The sequence below is a fragment of the Diceros bicornis genome, chromosome 17 (assembly GCF_020826845.1).
Source record: "Diceros bicornis minor isolate mBicDic1 chromosome 17, mDicBic1.mat.cur, whole genome shotgun sequence".
Taxonomy (NCBI): Eukaryota; Metazoa; Chordata; class Mammalia; order Perissodactyla; family Rhinocerotidae; genus Diceros; species Diceros bicornis.
Window position 1 is genome coordinate 13,027,443 of NC_080756.1, and position 13,187 is coordinate 13,040,629.

Genomic DNA, 13,187 nt, shown 5'->3' on the forward strand with positions numbered 1-13,187 from the left:
AAGACAGCCTTTATTAAGTCAGGGAGGTCTTGGGGAGCACAGCCAGAAACTCACCTTTGTTCTTTCAGATTTTTTTTTGCCTGAAGTATTAATGGGAGCTGTTCAGGGGATACCCTGTGTGTGTGTGTGTGTGTGTGTGTGTGTGTGTGTGTGTGTGTGTGTTGGGGAGGGTATGGGCAGCAAAGGAGGATGCAGGCAGCTCCATCTGTGGGCTCTGAGGTGGGGACCATTAATAGAAACCTGAGAAAGAACACCCTAAGTTTTCATCAGACACTGACCATAGACAGTATGGAGACGATGAATGCCCACCTGATTTTCATACTTCTAGTAATCCCACAGACCAGCACACACTGCCCACGGCCTCACTCCAACATTTCAATACACACACCTCATCCTATTAGACACACTGCAAACATACATATCACACGATTTCCACACTTATTACATGGTATGGTGCACCTACTCACTCACACAGTCAAAGGTTTTCGTATTCTGAGTATATACACACTTGCCTTTCTGTACTACGTGAAGTTTTATCTGGGAGAAATTGTCCAGGGCTCCCTGTCTCCTTCTCATCCCTTCTCCCTGTCCAGCCAGGCTGGTGGCACCTGAACCACACCTCTGCAAATGCAATAGTAGAGATTTGGGAACCCTCACCAGGACTCTTTTCTCCCATGACCAGGGACCGGTATTGGCTCCCAGCCCACAGAGAAAGGGCCCTGATATACCCTCTCTTCCTCTTCCCTCTCTATGCCTGGAAGCATCTAGCCTTGTTAGGGAAAGGGCCAATGCTGCCCAGCACTGTGTGGGGCACTTACCTGGGGGAGATGGAAATGGCCACCCAGCCAGGGCAGGGCTGCTGGGCACAGGCTTGGGCTCTGCTGTTCCCTTCCTCCTCTCCAGAAATTTTGGCCTCTGTGGTGCCCATAGTTATTCTCCAGCTGCTGTTGTTCCTCCACCCCGTGGGGGTGGGACCTGGGAGGCCCTGACTCTTGGGGTTTCCCTGGGTAACTGAGTTGAGGTATTGTCATTGGCCAGGCGATTCTGCCTGGGTCCCCAATGCCTGCTGTATCCTCTGTCCTCCCCTTATCTCTTTTCCCTTGGCCAACCTGTGTCCTTCTCCCTTTCCTCACACCTCATTCCCTACCTGGCTAACTTCCACCTCCTCACTCATTGTAGGGTCTCCTTGGTCACAAATGGCACGAGATTTGAGGGTCTCCCTCCCTTATGTCTAGAATCTCACCATGCGTAATTTGTTCCTCTGTGTGAAACCTTGGCTTCCTGTTAAATATAGATGCTTATTGAATATTCTAGAAGTTAATAACAGTGAGGTATGATTTAGTCACATTGATCTCCATACTTGGTTTGCTTTTTACATGGAAAGTGTTCCAGTGAAGTCATTGCCTGTCTGGTTGCCAGAGTTCATGGCAGGGAAGACAGCGTTTCCATCAACTCCAGGTCTCTCGTGTTACTGCAGATGTCGTTAGTGGGGTCCTTATACAGAGAGTCAAGCCTTCTGAACATTTTCACTCTGGGAACGGTGGTGACATTTGGGAGTAGAGCAGAGGTGTTATGTGAAAAGGCCTGGGCCTTGCCCTCAACTTCTGGTACTTTCTAGTTGACACTTGCTGTCTCCACTTCTTATCTCCCATTTTCTCCATTTGTCTCTACAACTTCACTGATTCTCTCCTGTCAAGATCACCAACAACCCCATGTTGCCAAATCCAATGGCTAATTTTCAGTCTTCCTCTTACTTAATCTCTCAGCAGTATTTCACACATCTGATCCTCTCTCCTTGAATCCCTTTCTTTTTTACCTTATGTGACTCCCAAACATACATCTTTGGCCCTGGTCTCTCCTTGTGTATATAAATGAGTATCTCCCCTTAGATGCCCTAGAGGCACCTCAGACTTACCATGGCCCAGTAGAACTCTTGCTCCTCTCCCAGCTTCCCTATCACAGTAAGAGGCCTGTTACCACCCAGTTGCTCACATCAAAAATCTAGCTGCCCATTTTTTCTTTTTTTTTGTGTGTGGAAGACTAGCCCTGAGCTAACACCTGTTGCCAATCCTCCTCTTTTTCGCTGAAGAAGATTGGCCCTGGGCTAACATCCGTGCCCATCTTCCTCTACTTTATGTGGGATGCCTGCCACAGCATGGCTTCATGAGTGGTGCATAGGTCTGCCCGTGGGATCCGAACCTGCGAATCCCGGGCCGCCAGAAGCAGAGTGGGGGAACTTAACCACTACGCCACCAGGCTGGCCCTCTAGCTGTTCATTTTAATTCATTTATTTTCTTAACACTCCACATTCAATTTCTCAGCAACTCCTGTCAGTTCTGCCTCAAAAATTTAATCCCAAGCAACCACCTCTCATCATTGTTACTGCTAAAATCCTAGTCCAGCAAATTGTCCCTCACTGGGACCATTCCTTTTCTCTACCCTGTGTCCAGCCAGCTGGTGTGATTTTCTCCAAATACAAGTGAGATGACGTCATTCACCTCCTTTAACCTTCCAATAGCTCAATAGCTTGTCATTTTAGGTAGAAAAAACTGCAAACTCCTTCCCTTGATTTATAAGACCCTAATGATTTGATCCCTGTGTATTAAGCCTTTCTTTTTAGCGTGAGGTTTTGATATCTGGGGCCTTATTGACCCTGGGTAGACTGCCCCTCCTGGGGAGAGCTAAGTCCTAGAGATAACAAATGACTCACCTGCACACATGCCTTTCATAGGCAAACCAACCAATGCAGAGTCCATACCCTCAGCCACGACCCTCATTTGGTTCCACACTCTGGGCCAATATTCCCCTGCTCAGTCACCCCAGGGCCAGGTACCAGACAACTAGAGACAGGTCCTGAACCCAGAGCCTATTGAAATTATTCAAACTAGCTAATCCTAAACCTGCCTAGTCTGCTTACCCTGCCTCACTCACTCCTCTGCATGAAAACCACAATAAAGGCTCTTGCCCACATTACCCCTCACTGTCTCTGCCTCCTGGTGGACCCTGGTGCTTCTCCCTGTGGCTCTTCCTGGGGTGGCATGCCCCTCTCCTCTTGGGAACTGTGAGAAACAAACTATCTTTTCAATGGCAATTGACTCCTGACCTGTTGCCCTCACCACATTGCAACAACAATAACAAAACCTACATTTCAAAACACTCTGCTCCTGTCTTCCTGGTCCACTATGCTCCAGCGGCATTAGCTTTCTTTCTCCTCCTTAAACACACTTCAGCTTGCTTGCTCTTGCTGTTGCCTCTGTTCAGAGGCTCTTACCCTAGATCCTCCCACAGGCGCCTTCTCATTATTCAAGTCTCAGCTCAAATTTCAGTTGTTTAGAAAGAGTTTCTCAAACTGCCCTGGGTATATTGGCACCACATGCTGATCACCCTGTTTCATATTCTTTATTGCATGTGTTTCCATCAGGATTATAGTGTTTGCTGTTTTGTTTGGGTGTTTAGTATATGTCTTCCCAGAAAGTGTGATCCTTGCAGGCAGGGACTTTGTTTTGCTCGTAGCTGTTGCCTCAGAGCTTGGAAGAGGAGTTGGTAGTAGCTTAGCAGCTGTGCTTTGACCGTTGTTACAGATTGGCCGTTCAATTCCATCCCACCTCTTTCCCAGCACGCCTTTCTGTGTCCTGGAGTCTACAAAGCCAAAGATGGCTTTCCCCAAACTCCCTCACTCTACTCGTGTCCTAGTTTCCACCAAGCTGAGGTTCCTGTGTGAGATGCGAAAGGTAGAGAAGCGAAGCAGAGGCTGTACTTCTCTTGCTTCTGCTGCTTCTCCTGGCAAATTCAGTTGTGGTTTTCCAAGGCAGTGGTAGCAGAGGTCTCAAGCACTGTGGGCACCAAGAGTCAGGGTCTGGGCGTCCATTTTGCCTGGCATGGATAGAGGTGGAGTTGATGTGTTTTTGGAGGCAGAAGCTGGGGCAGTGGCTTCTTAATGCCCCACCTTCCTGATCTTGGCAGTGGTAGCAGATCTATAGTGTTCTAAAGCTTATTCCTAGAAGCTTAGCTGAGAATCTTCTCTTTCAGTTCTTCCATTAATTTTGTGTTGTAAGTCCCTATATATCTGAATTAAATACATTTCTGCTTAAACTAGGGAGAGTGGTATCTGTTATCTGCAGTTGAACTCTGACTGATACACTCATACAGTATTTATTACCAGAAATGGCTGCAATGGTGGGAATATAGGATGGATCATTTGATCTCACTGGGTTTAAAGACAGTGAGGATCCAAGTTTCATCAGAGGACAGAGAAACTGGTAGTCTTTGGCTTTCAGTTGTGAAACAGTTACATAAATGATTAACTACTGTCACCTGAAGTGCCACTGCATGGTATTATGGATGGATGCAAAGAACTAAATGACAGTGGGTTGGGCTGTTGTTCATAACTGCTGTAGACGGCTCAAAGAACGAAACTAACGGGTTCAGGATTTTAGATTTTCAGCTAAACACACAAAACTCCTAGTTTTCCAGGGGCCCAGAGCCAAAGAGGGCTCCTGGCTGATCCAGGTGGCAATGCAGGTCTGCCACTGCTTATAATGACTAAGGGGATCTGAAGATGTTAGGACTGCTGGGGCTGAATTAATGCTGTTTGGAGCCTGTAGAAAGCTCCAATCACAGGAGAATTATGGTGGAGGCTCCAAAGGGTTCAGAGAAAAATCATGCCCTCTTCAGCAAATAACAGTGTACTTTTGAGAAATGACTCCTTGTTTGTTATTTGGTTCCCAGAAGAAGATGAACATCTGACCGTGGGGCACCAGGTGATCACGCAACTGGAGCTGCCCTTCATGACCTGGATGTTTTCTGATCGGTAAAGCCGTAGATCTCAGTGGCAATACTTTTCCTGATAATACTGTCCTTTAGTGTGGTGTTTTGGAATTCTGCAGAAACCCCTTTTCACAGATCATTACATCCTTGCAGCAGCCCTTTGGAGAGGAGGGGCAGGTATTGGCCATTTTGTTATCCACCCCTTTTTCCCCTAGCTCTTTGCACCTTGGGAACCCTGAGATCAGCCACACTCAGCTGTTCTCTAAACTTACGCTGAAGTTCTTTCAAATTTTCATGTATTTACAATCATTGTTCCTATTGTATGGAGTATTATCAATAATTTTATTAAAATCCACTTATTCTTCAAGATTCAGCTCAAATTCCAGATTTTCTATGAGAGCCACCTTTGCTTCTCTTTATCAGAAGTAATTACCCATGAAAGCTGAAAGGGACCTTTGAGGTCATATAGCCTTTGATGAATCATATAATCTTCAAGTTGATTTTTCTTTTGTAGTTTGAAATTACTTATTTTTTAATTTTTTCAATTATTTTATTAAGATCATAATGGTTTATCACATTGTCTAATTTCAGGGGAACATTATTATTTATCGATTTCTGTAGAGACTGCATTGTGCTCACCACCTGTAGTCTAATTTTTATCTGTCACCATACATATGTGCCTCTTTACTCCTTTTGCATAGCCTCCTGCCCCCTTCCCGTCTGGTCACCACTAATCTATTCTCTTCATCAATGTGTTTGTTTATCTTCCACTTATGAGTGAAATCATGCAGTATTTGTCTTTCTCTGTCTGGCTTATTTCGTGTAACATCATACCCTCAAGGTCCGTGCACATTGCTGCAAATGGTACGATTTTGTCTTTTTTTTATGGCTGAGTAGTATTCTGTTGTATATATATACCACATCTTCTTTGTGCATTCATCTGCAGAAAGGCACTTGGGGTGCTTCCACATCTTAGCTACTGTGAATAAAGTTGCATTGAACATAGAGATGCATAAATCTCTTTGAATTGTTGATTTTGTGTTCTTTGGATAAATTCCCAGTAGTGGGATAGCTGGATCATATGGTATTTCTATTTTTAATTTTTTGAGATGGCTGCATACTGTTTTCCATAGTGGCTGCACCAGTTTGCATTCCTACCAGCAACGTGTGAGGGTTCCCTTTTCTCCACATCCTCTCCAACGTAGTTATTTTTTGTCTTGTTAATTATAGCCTCTCTGAGAGGTGTAGAGTGATATCTCATTGTATTTCCCTAATAATTAGTGATGTTGAACTTCTTTTCACGTGCCTGTTGGCCATCTGTATATCTTCCTTGGAAAAATGTCTGTTCAAATCCTCTGCCATTTTTTTTTCTTTTTTGTGAGGAAGATCAGCCCTGAGCTAACATCCGATGCCAATCCTCCTCTTTTTTGCTGAGGAAGATTGGCCTCGGGCTAACATCCATGTCCATTTTCTTCTACTTTATATGGGACGCTGCCACAGCATGGCTTGACAAGCGGTGCGTCCTTGCGCATCCAGGATCTGAACCTGTGAACCTCAGGCCGCCGAAGCAGAACACGTGCACTTAACCGCTGCACCACTGGGTCAGCCCTCCTCTGCCATTTTTTGATTGGGTTGTTTGTTTTTTTGTTGTTGAGTTGTATGAGTTCTTTATATATTTTGGAAATTAATCCCTTGTTGGATACATGATTTGCAAATATTTTCTCCCAGTTGGTGGATTGTCTTTTCGTTTCATTCATGATTTCCTTTGTGTTGAAGAAGCTTTTTACTTTGATGTAGTCCCATTTGGTAATTTTTTCTTTTTTTTCCCTTGCCTGAGTAGACATCATATTCGAAAAGGTGCTGTGCTGCTAAGACTGATGTCAAAGAGTGTACTGCCTATATTTTCTTCTAGGAGTTTTATGGTTTCAGGTCTTACATTCATGTCTTTAATCTATTTGAGTTAATTTTTGTGTATGGAGCAAGATAATGGTCTACTTTCATTCTTTTGCATGTGGCTGTCCAGTTTTGCCAACACCACTTATTTATTTATTTTTTGAGAGGAAGATCGGCCCTGAGCTAACATCTGCCAATCCTCCTCTTTTTGCTGAGGAAGACTGGCTCTGGGCTAACATCCATGCCCGTCTTCCTCCACTTGATATGGGATGCCGCCACAGCATGGCTTGACAAGCGGTGCATTGGTGCCTGCCCGGGATACGAACTGGCGAACCCCCGGCCACCGCAGCAGAGCATGCCACGCTTAACTGCTTGTGCCACCTGGCCGGCCCCCTTGCCAACACCGTTTATTGAAGAGACTTTCTTTTCTCCATTGTATGTTCTTCGCTGCTTTGTCAAAGACTAACTGACCATAGATGTGTGGTTTTTATTTCTGGGCTTTCAAGTCTGTTCCATTGATCTGTGTGTCTGTTTTTGCGCCAGTACCATGCTGTTTTGATTATTATAGTTTTGTACTATATTTTGAAGTCAGGGATTGTGATGCTACAGCTTTGTGTTTTTTTCTCAGGATTGCTTTGTCTATTTGGAGTCTTTTGTTGTTCCATCTAAATTTTAGGTTTCTTAGTTCTATTTCCGTGAAGAATGTCCTTGGGATTCTGATTGGGATTGCATAAAATCTGTAGATTGCTTTAGGTGATATGGAAAGTTTATGTTTATTCTTTCAATCATAAGCATGGAATATCTTTCCATTTTTTCGTTTCTTCTTCAGTTTCTTTCAATAATGTCTTATAGTGTACAGGTCTTTTACCTCTTTGATTAAATTTATTCCTAGATATTTTATTATTTTTGTTGTGATTGTGAATGGGATTGTATTCTTGACTTCTCTTTCTGTTAGTTTGTTATTAGTGTATAGAATTTCAACTGATTTTCGTTAAGTTGATTTTGTACCCTTCAACTTTGCTGTAGTTGTTGATTATTTCTAATAGTTTTCCAATGGATTCGTTAGGGTTTTCTATATATTGAATCATGTCATCTGCACACAGTGAGAGTTTCACTTCTTCCTTTCCAATTTGGATTCCTTTTACTTTTTTTATTGCCTGATTGCTCTGGCCAAAACCTCCAGTACTATGTTGAACAGGAGAGGCAAGAGTGGACTCTCTGTCTTGTTCCTGTTCTCAGAGGGATGGCTCTTAGTTTTTCATGGTTGAGTATGATATGGGCTGTGGTTTTGTCATATATGGCCTTATTTATGTTGAGATACTTTCCTTCTATACCCATTTTGTTGAGAATTTTTATCGTAAATGGATGTTGGATCTCGTCAAATGCTTTGTCTGCATCTCCTGAGATGATCATGTGATTCTTATTCCTCATTTTGTTAATGTGGTGTATCACATTGATTGATTTGTGGATGTTGGACCATCCCTGTGTCCCTGGTATAAATCCCGCTTGATCACGGTGTATGAAGCTTTTAATGTATTGCTCTATTTGGTTTGCCAATATTTTGTTGAAGATTTTTACATCAATTTTCATCAGGGATCTTGGCCTGTAATTTTCCTTCTCTGTGTTGTCCTTGCCTGGTTTTGGTATTAGGGTAATGTTGGCCTCATAGAATGAGTTAGGAAGCAATCCATCTTCTTCAGTTTTTTGGAATAGTTTGAGAAGGATAGGTATTAAATCTTCTTTGAACATTTGGTAGAATTCACCAGAGAAGCCATCTGGTCCTGGACTTTTGTTTTTTGGAAGGTTTTTGATTACTGTTTCAATCCCTTTACTTGTGACTGGTCTATTCAGATTCTCTGTTTCTTCTTGATTCAGTTTTGGGAGGTTGTATGAGTCTAAGAATTTATTTATTTCTTCTGGTTATCCAATTTGTTGGCATATAGTCTTTTATAGTATTCTCTTATAATCTTTTGTATTTCTGTGATATCTGTTGCAATTTCTCCTCTTTCATTTCTAATTTTGTTTATCTGAGCTTTCTCTCTTTTTTTCTTAGTGAGTCTGGCTAAGGGTTTGTCAATTTTGTTTGTCTTCTCAAAGAACCAGCTTTTAGTTTCATTGATCCTTTCTACTGTTTTTTCTTTCTTTTATATTTCTGTTTCATTTATTTCTGCTCTTTTGTTATTTGTTTCCTTCTTCTGACTTTGGGCTTTGTTTCTTCTTCTTTTTCTAGTTCTGTTAGGTATAGTTTAAGATTACTTATTTTAATTATTAATTACTTATTTAATTATTACTTTGAGATTTTTCTTGTTTGTTGAGGTGGGCCTGTATTGCTATGAATTTCCTGTTAGAACTGCTTTTCCTGTATCTCATTAGAGTTTGTGTGTTGTATTTTCATTCTCATTTGACTCCAGGTATCTTTTAGTTTCTCCTTTGATTTCTTCTTTGATCCAATGGTTGTTCAGTAGCATGTTGTTTAGTCTTCACATATTCGTGATTTTTTAGCTTTTTTCTTGTAGTTGATTTTGAGTTTCATAGCATTGTGGGCAGAAAACATGCTTGATATTATTTCAATCTTCTTAAATTTATTGAGGCTTGTCTGGTTTCCCAACATATGGTCTATCTTTGAGAATGTTCCATGTGCACTTGATAAGAATGTGTATTCTGCTGCTTTTGGATATATATATCTATTAAGTCCATCTGCTCAAATGTTTCATTTAAATCCACTATTTCCTTTTTGACCTTCTGTGCGGATGATCTATCCATTGATGTAAGTGGGGTATTGAGGTCCCCTACTATTATTGTGTTGCTGTTAATTTTGCCCTTTAGGTCTGTTAATAGTTGCTTTACATAATTTGGTGCTCCTGCGTTAGGTGCATATATGTTCATAAGTGTTATGTCCTCTTGGTGGAAAGTCCTTTTTATCATTATATACTGCCCCTCTTTGTCTCTCATAGTCTTTTTTATCTTGAAGTCTGCTTTGTCTGATATAAGTATGGCAACATCTGCTTTCTTTTGTTTGCCATTTGCTTGGAGTATCATATTCCATCCCTTCACTCTGAGCCTGTTTGTCTTTAGAGCTGAGATGTGTTTCCTGGAGGCAGCCTATTGTTGGGTCTTATTTTTCAATCCATCCAGCTACTTTGTGTCTTTTGATTGGAGAATTCAATCCATTTACATTTAATGTGATTATTGATATATAAGGGCATAATACTGACATTTTTTCTCTTGTTTTCCAGTTGTTATATATTTCCATTGTTTCTCTTCCTTTGTATTTTTGAGTGCCGTTTCATTTTGGTGATTTACTGTGGTGTTTTTCTCTTTTATTATGAATTGTGGCTCTGTTCTGATCTTTTGCTGAGTGGTTACTGTGAGGTTTGTATAAAAGATCTCATAGATGAGATAGTCCATTTTCTGATAGCCTCTTACCTTCATTAGCCTAAGCAGGTTCCATCCCTTTCCTCTTCCCCTTCTGAGTTATTGTTGTTACAAATTATTCTGTTTCGTGTTGTGAGCTTGTGACTAAGTTGAAGTGTTTATAGTACTTTTGATGCTTTCTTTCTCTTTCTCTTTTAATTTATAATTAAATATTTGCTACCCTATTCTGAAAGAGAGCTGCAGCTTTATGGTTTTATTTGTGTATTTACCTCCTTGTTCAAAACTTTGTAGAATTTTTCCTTTTTGTTTGAGGTATGAGGGCATCCTTGATCATCTCTTGTGGGGGAGGTCTAGTGGCAATGAAGTCTCTCAACTTTTGTTTGTCTGGGAAAGTTTTCATTTACCCATTGTATCTGAAAGATAGTTTTGCTTGATAGAGTTTTCTTGGCTGAAAGTTTTTGTCTTTCGGCATTTGGAATATATCAGTCCACTCTCTCCTAGCCTGTAAGGTGTCTACTGAGAAATCTGCTGAAAGCCTGATAGGGGTTCCTTTGTTGGTTATTTTCTTCTGCCTTGCTGTCCTTAATATATTTTTCTTTGCTATTGACTTTTGCCAGTTTTACTATTATATGCCTTAAAGAAGGTCTTTTAGCATTGATGTAATTAGGAGTTCTATTGGCTTCATGTATTTGTAAGTCCCATTCCTTCCCCAGGTTTGGGAAGTTCTCAGCTATTATTTCTTTGAACAAGCTCTCTGCTCCTTTCTCCCTCTGGAATACCTCTAACTTACATGTTGCTTTTCCTAACTGAGTCAGATATTTCTCCAAGAATTCCTTCATTTTTAAAAAATCTTAGATCTTTCTCCTCCTCCACCTGAAGTATTTCTGTATTTCTATCCTCTAAATCACTAATTCTTTCCTCCATAAGCTCAGCTCTATTTTTTAAGGATTGTATAATATTTTTTATCTCATTAGTTGTTTTTTTCTTATCCAGAATTTCTGCTTGTTTTTTCCTTTATAGTTTTAATCTCTTTGGTGAAGTATTCCTTCTTCTCATTAATTTTTTCCTGAGCTCATTGAATTGTCTTTCTGAGTTTTCTTGAAACTCATTGAGTTTCTTTATGACAGGTACTTTCAATTCTGTGTCATTTAGATTATAAGTTTCTGTGACTTCAGGGTTGGATTCTGGAGACTTGTCATTTTCCTTCTGCTCTGAATTGCTGCTGTAGTTTCTCATGGTGTTTGATGAACTAATCCTTTGTTTGCACATTTGTGGCACTTTCAGGTCGCAGATTACACCTGCTACCACTGGGGGGAAGGAGGAGCTGTGTTTCTGATCCCACCCTGTCTGCTGGAAGTTGTGCGGGTATGGTGGGTGCTCCTACCAGCCAAATAAGCATTTGCATGTGGGCTCAGGGCTGCTGCCACCTCTTCTTAGAGTTGTTCCTAGATGCATTCTTCCTTGCAGGACTGCAACAGCACTCTGAGTGTTCCCTACTGGGAAAGCATTTGTGTGTGTGCACAGGGCTGCTGGGGAAGGGTCTGGAAGTTTTCACCTATCTCCACTACTTCTTGGAGGCCCAGTCCATCCATCTTCAGATATATAGCTGCATGGGTGTCTCAGGCATTCTTTTGTGCTGTGTGGGTATCCTCCATTGGTCAATGAATGTCCATTTAGCTGTAGTTCAAAGGGGGAGAGATAAAGGGAACAGCTCACTCTGCCATGCTGCTGATGTCACTCCTCTAAGCCATTATTTCATTAAGTAAAATTTTTGCCCCTTTTCCTCTCTCTTTTCCTTCTGGGACTCCAATAATGTATAGATTGTTTCTCTGAATGATATCACATAATTTATTTTGGTTTTCTTCACTCTTTTTCATTTTTTTCTTTGACTCCTCTGAATTTGGAATTTAAGTAATGAGAAGCCATCTGAGGGTTTTAAGAAACAGAGTGACATGATATGATTTATATTTTAAAAAGGTCAAACTATGTTAAGTTGTTTTCCCCATTTTATCTCACCTCAGCTTTCATGGCTGTAATTTGCTCTGCCAAATTTCCTTAGCCAATCCTGTTTATAACTTGGCTGTCCTTTGGAAAATATGTCACATATTCTAGCCTACAGGGTGTTCTCATCTTTTGCACACAAATTCTCATGTTCTCTTTTCCTTCTATGTGTGTGAGAAGGTCACACTTCTTAGATCCTTTGCAGTTATTAACTCATTTTGGCCAGTGAGTTTTGGGTGGAGCATTTGATTGTAGGTTTCAGACATTCTAGTTCTGTGAATTTCCTGCTGTGACCCTTGAAGTATCTCGTGTGGAGATGGTAGCATAATGAGAAGATTCAGAAAGACCACATGGAGCAGATTGTGTTGCTGAACCACATTATATGTATATACTATGAGAGATTATAAACTTTTGTTATTTAATCCACTGAGATTTTGGGGATGTTTGCTACTACAGTACACCAGTACACCACTTCTCTTAATTACATTTTAGTAGGAAGAAAGACTTAAAATCAAACAATTTAATTCCTAACAGTCGATTTTAGATATAAAAGATAGATTTATGGGGAAAATATTTTTTAAAAATGTATTTTTGGCTATTAGACTTTTGAAAACATGCTTAGACTACTTTCACAAAAATTTGACTCTGTTTTTAATTTATTTACCTATAAATATCTCTGAGAAAAGGAGAAAATAGCTCTTAGAATAATATTAAATGAGGTAACATTAAAAGAAGATTTATTTGTGGATGTCTCTACAAAGAAATTACTGTGTGGTTCAAAATTTGCTTAGAAGTGTTCAGAGGAGAAAGAGTTTGGCCCTTTAAAAAACAAGTAGGTAATAGAAAAGCTTATGAAAATTACTTGAACCTTATGTAGTAAAAACATCATTCACTCATTTATGTATTCTTTTACTGATAACATTTATTGAGTGCCTATTATGGGCATGGCACTGTGTTATATGCTGTAAGGCCATCACTCCTGCCCTCAAGCCTAGGAACCATAGCCATTGACTGTAGCTCAGAAAGAAAATGAATAGAGAGGAGGGAGCACAGTTAGCAGTGGATATGAGCATCCTTGTTCATAACTTAATCCTAATTGGAAGCTTATTGGGGATAAGGGTGGAGGAAACATACTGCTTTCTCAGGTCCCA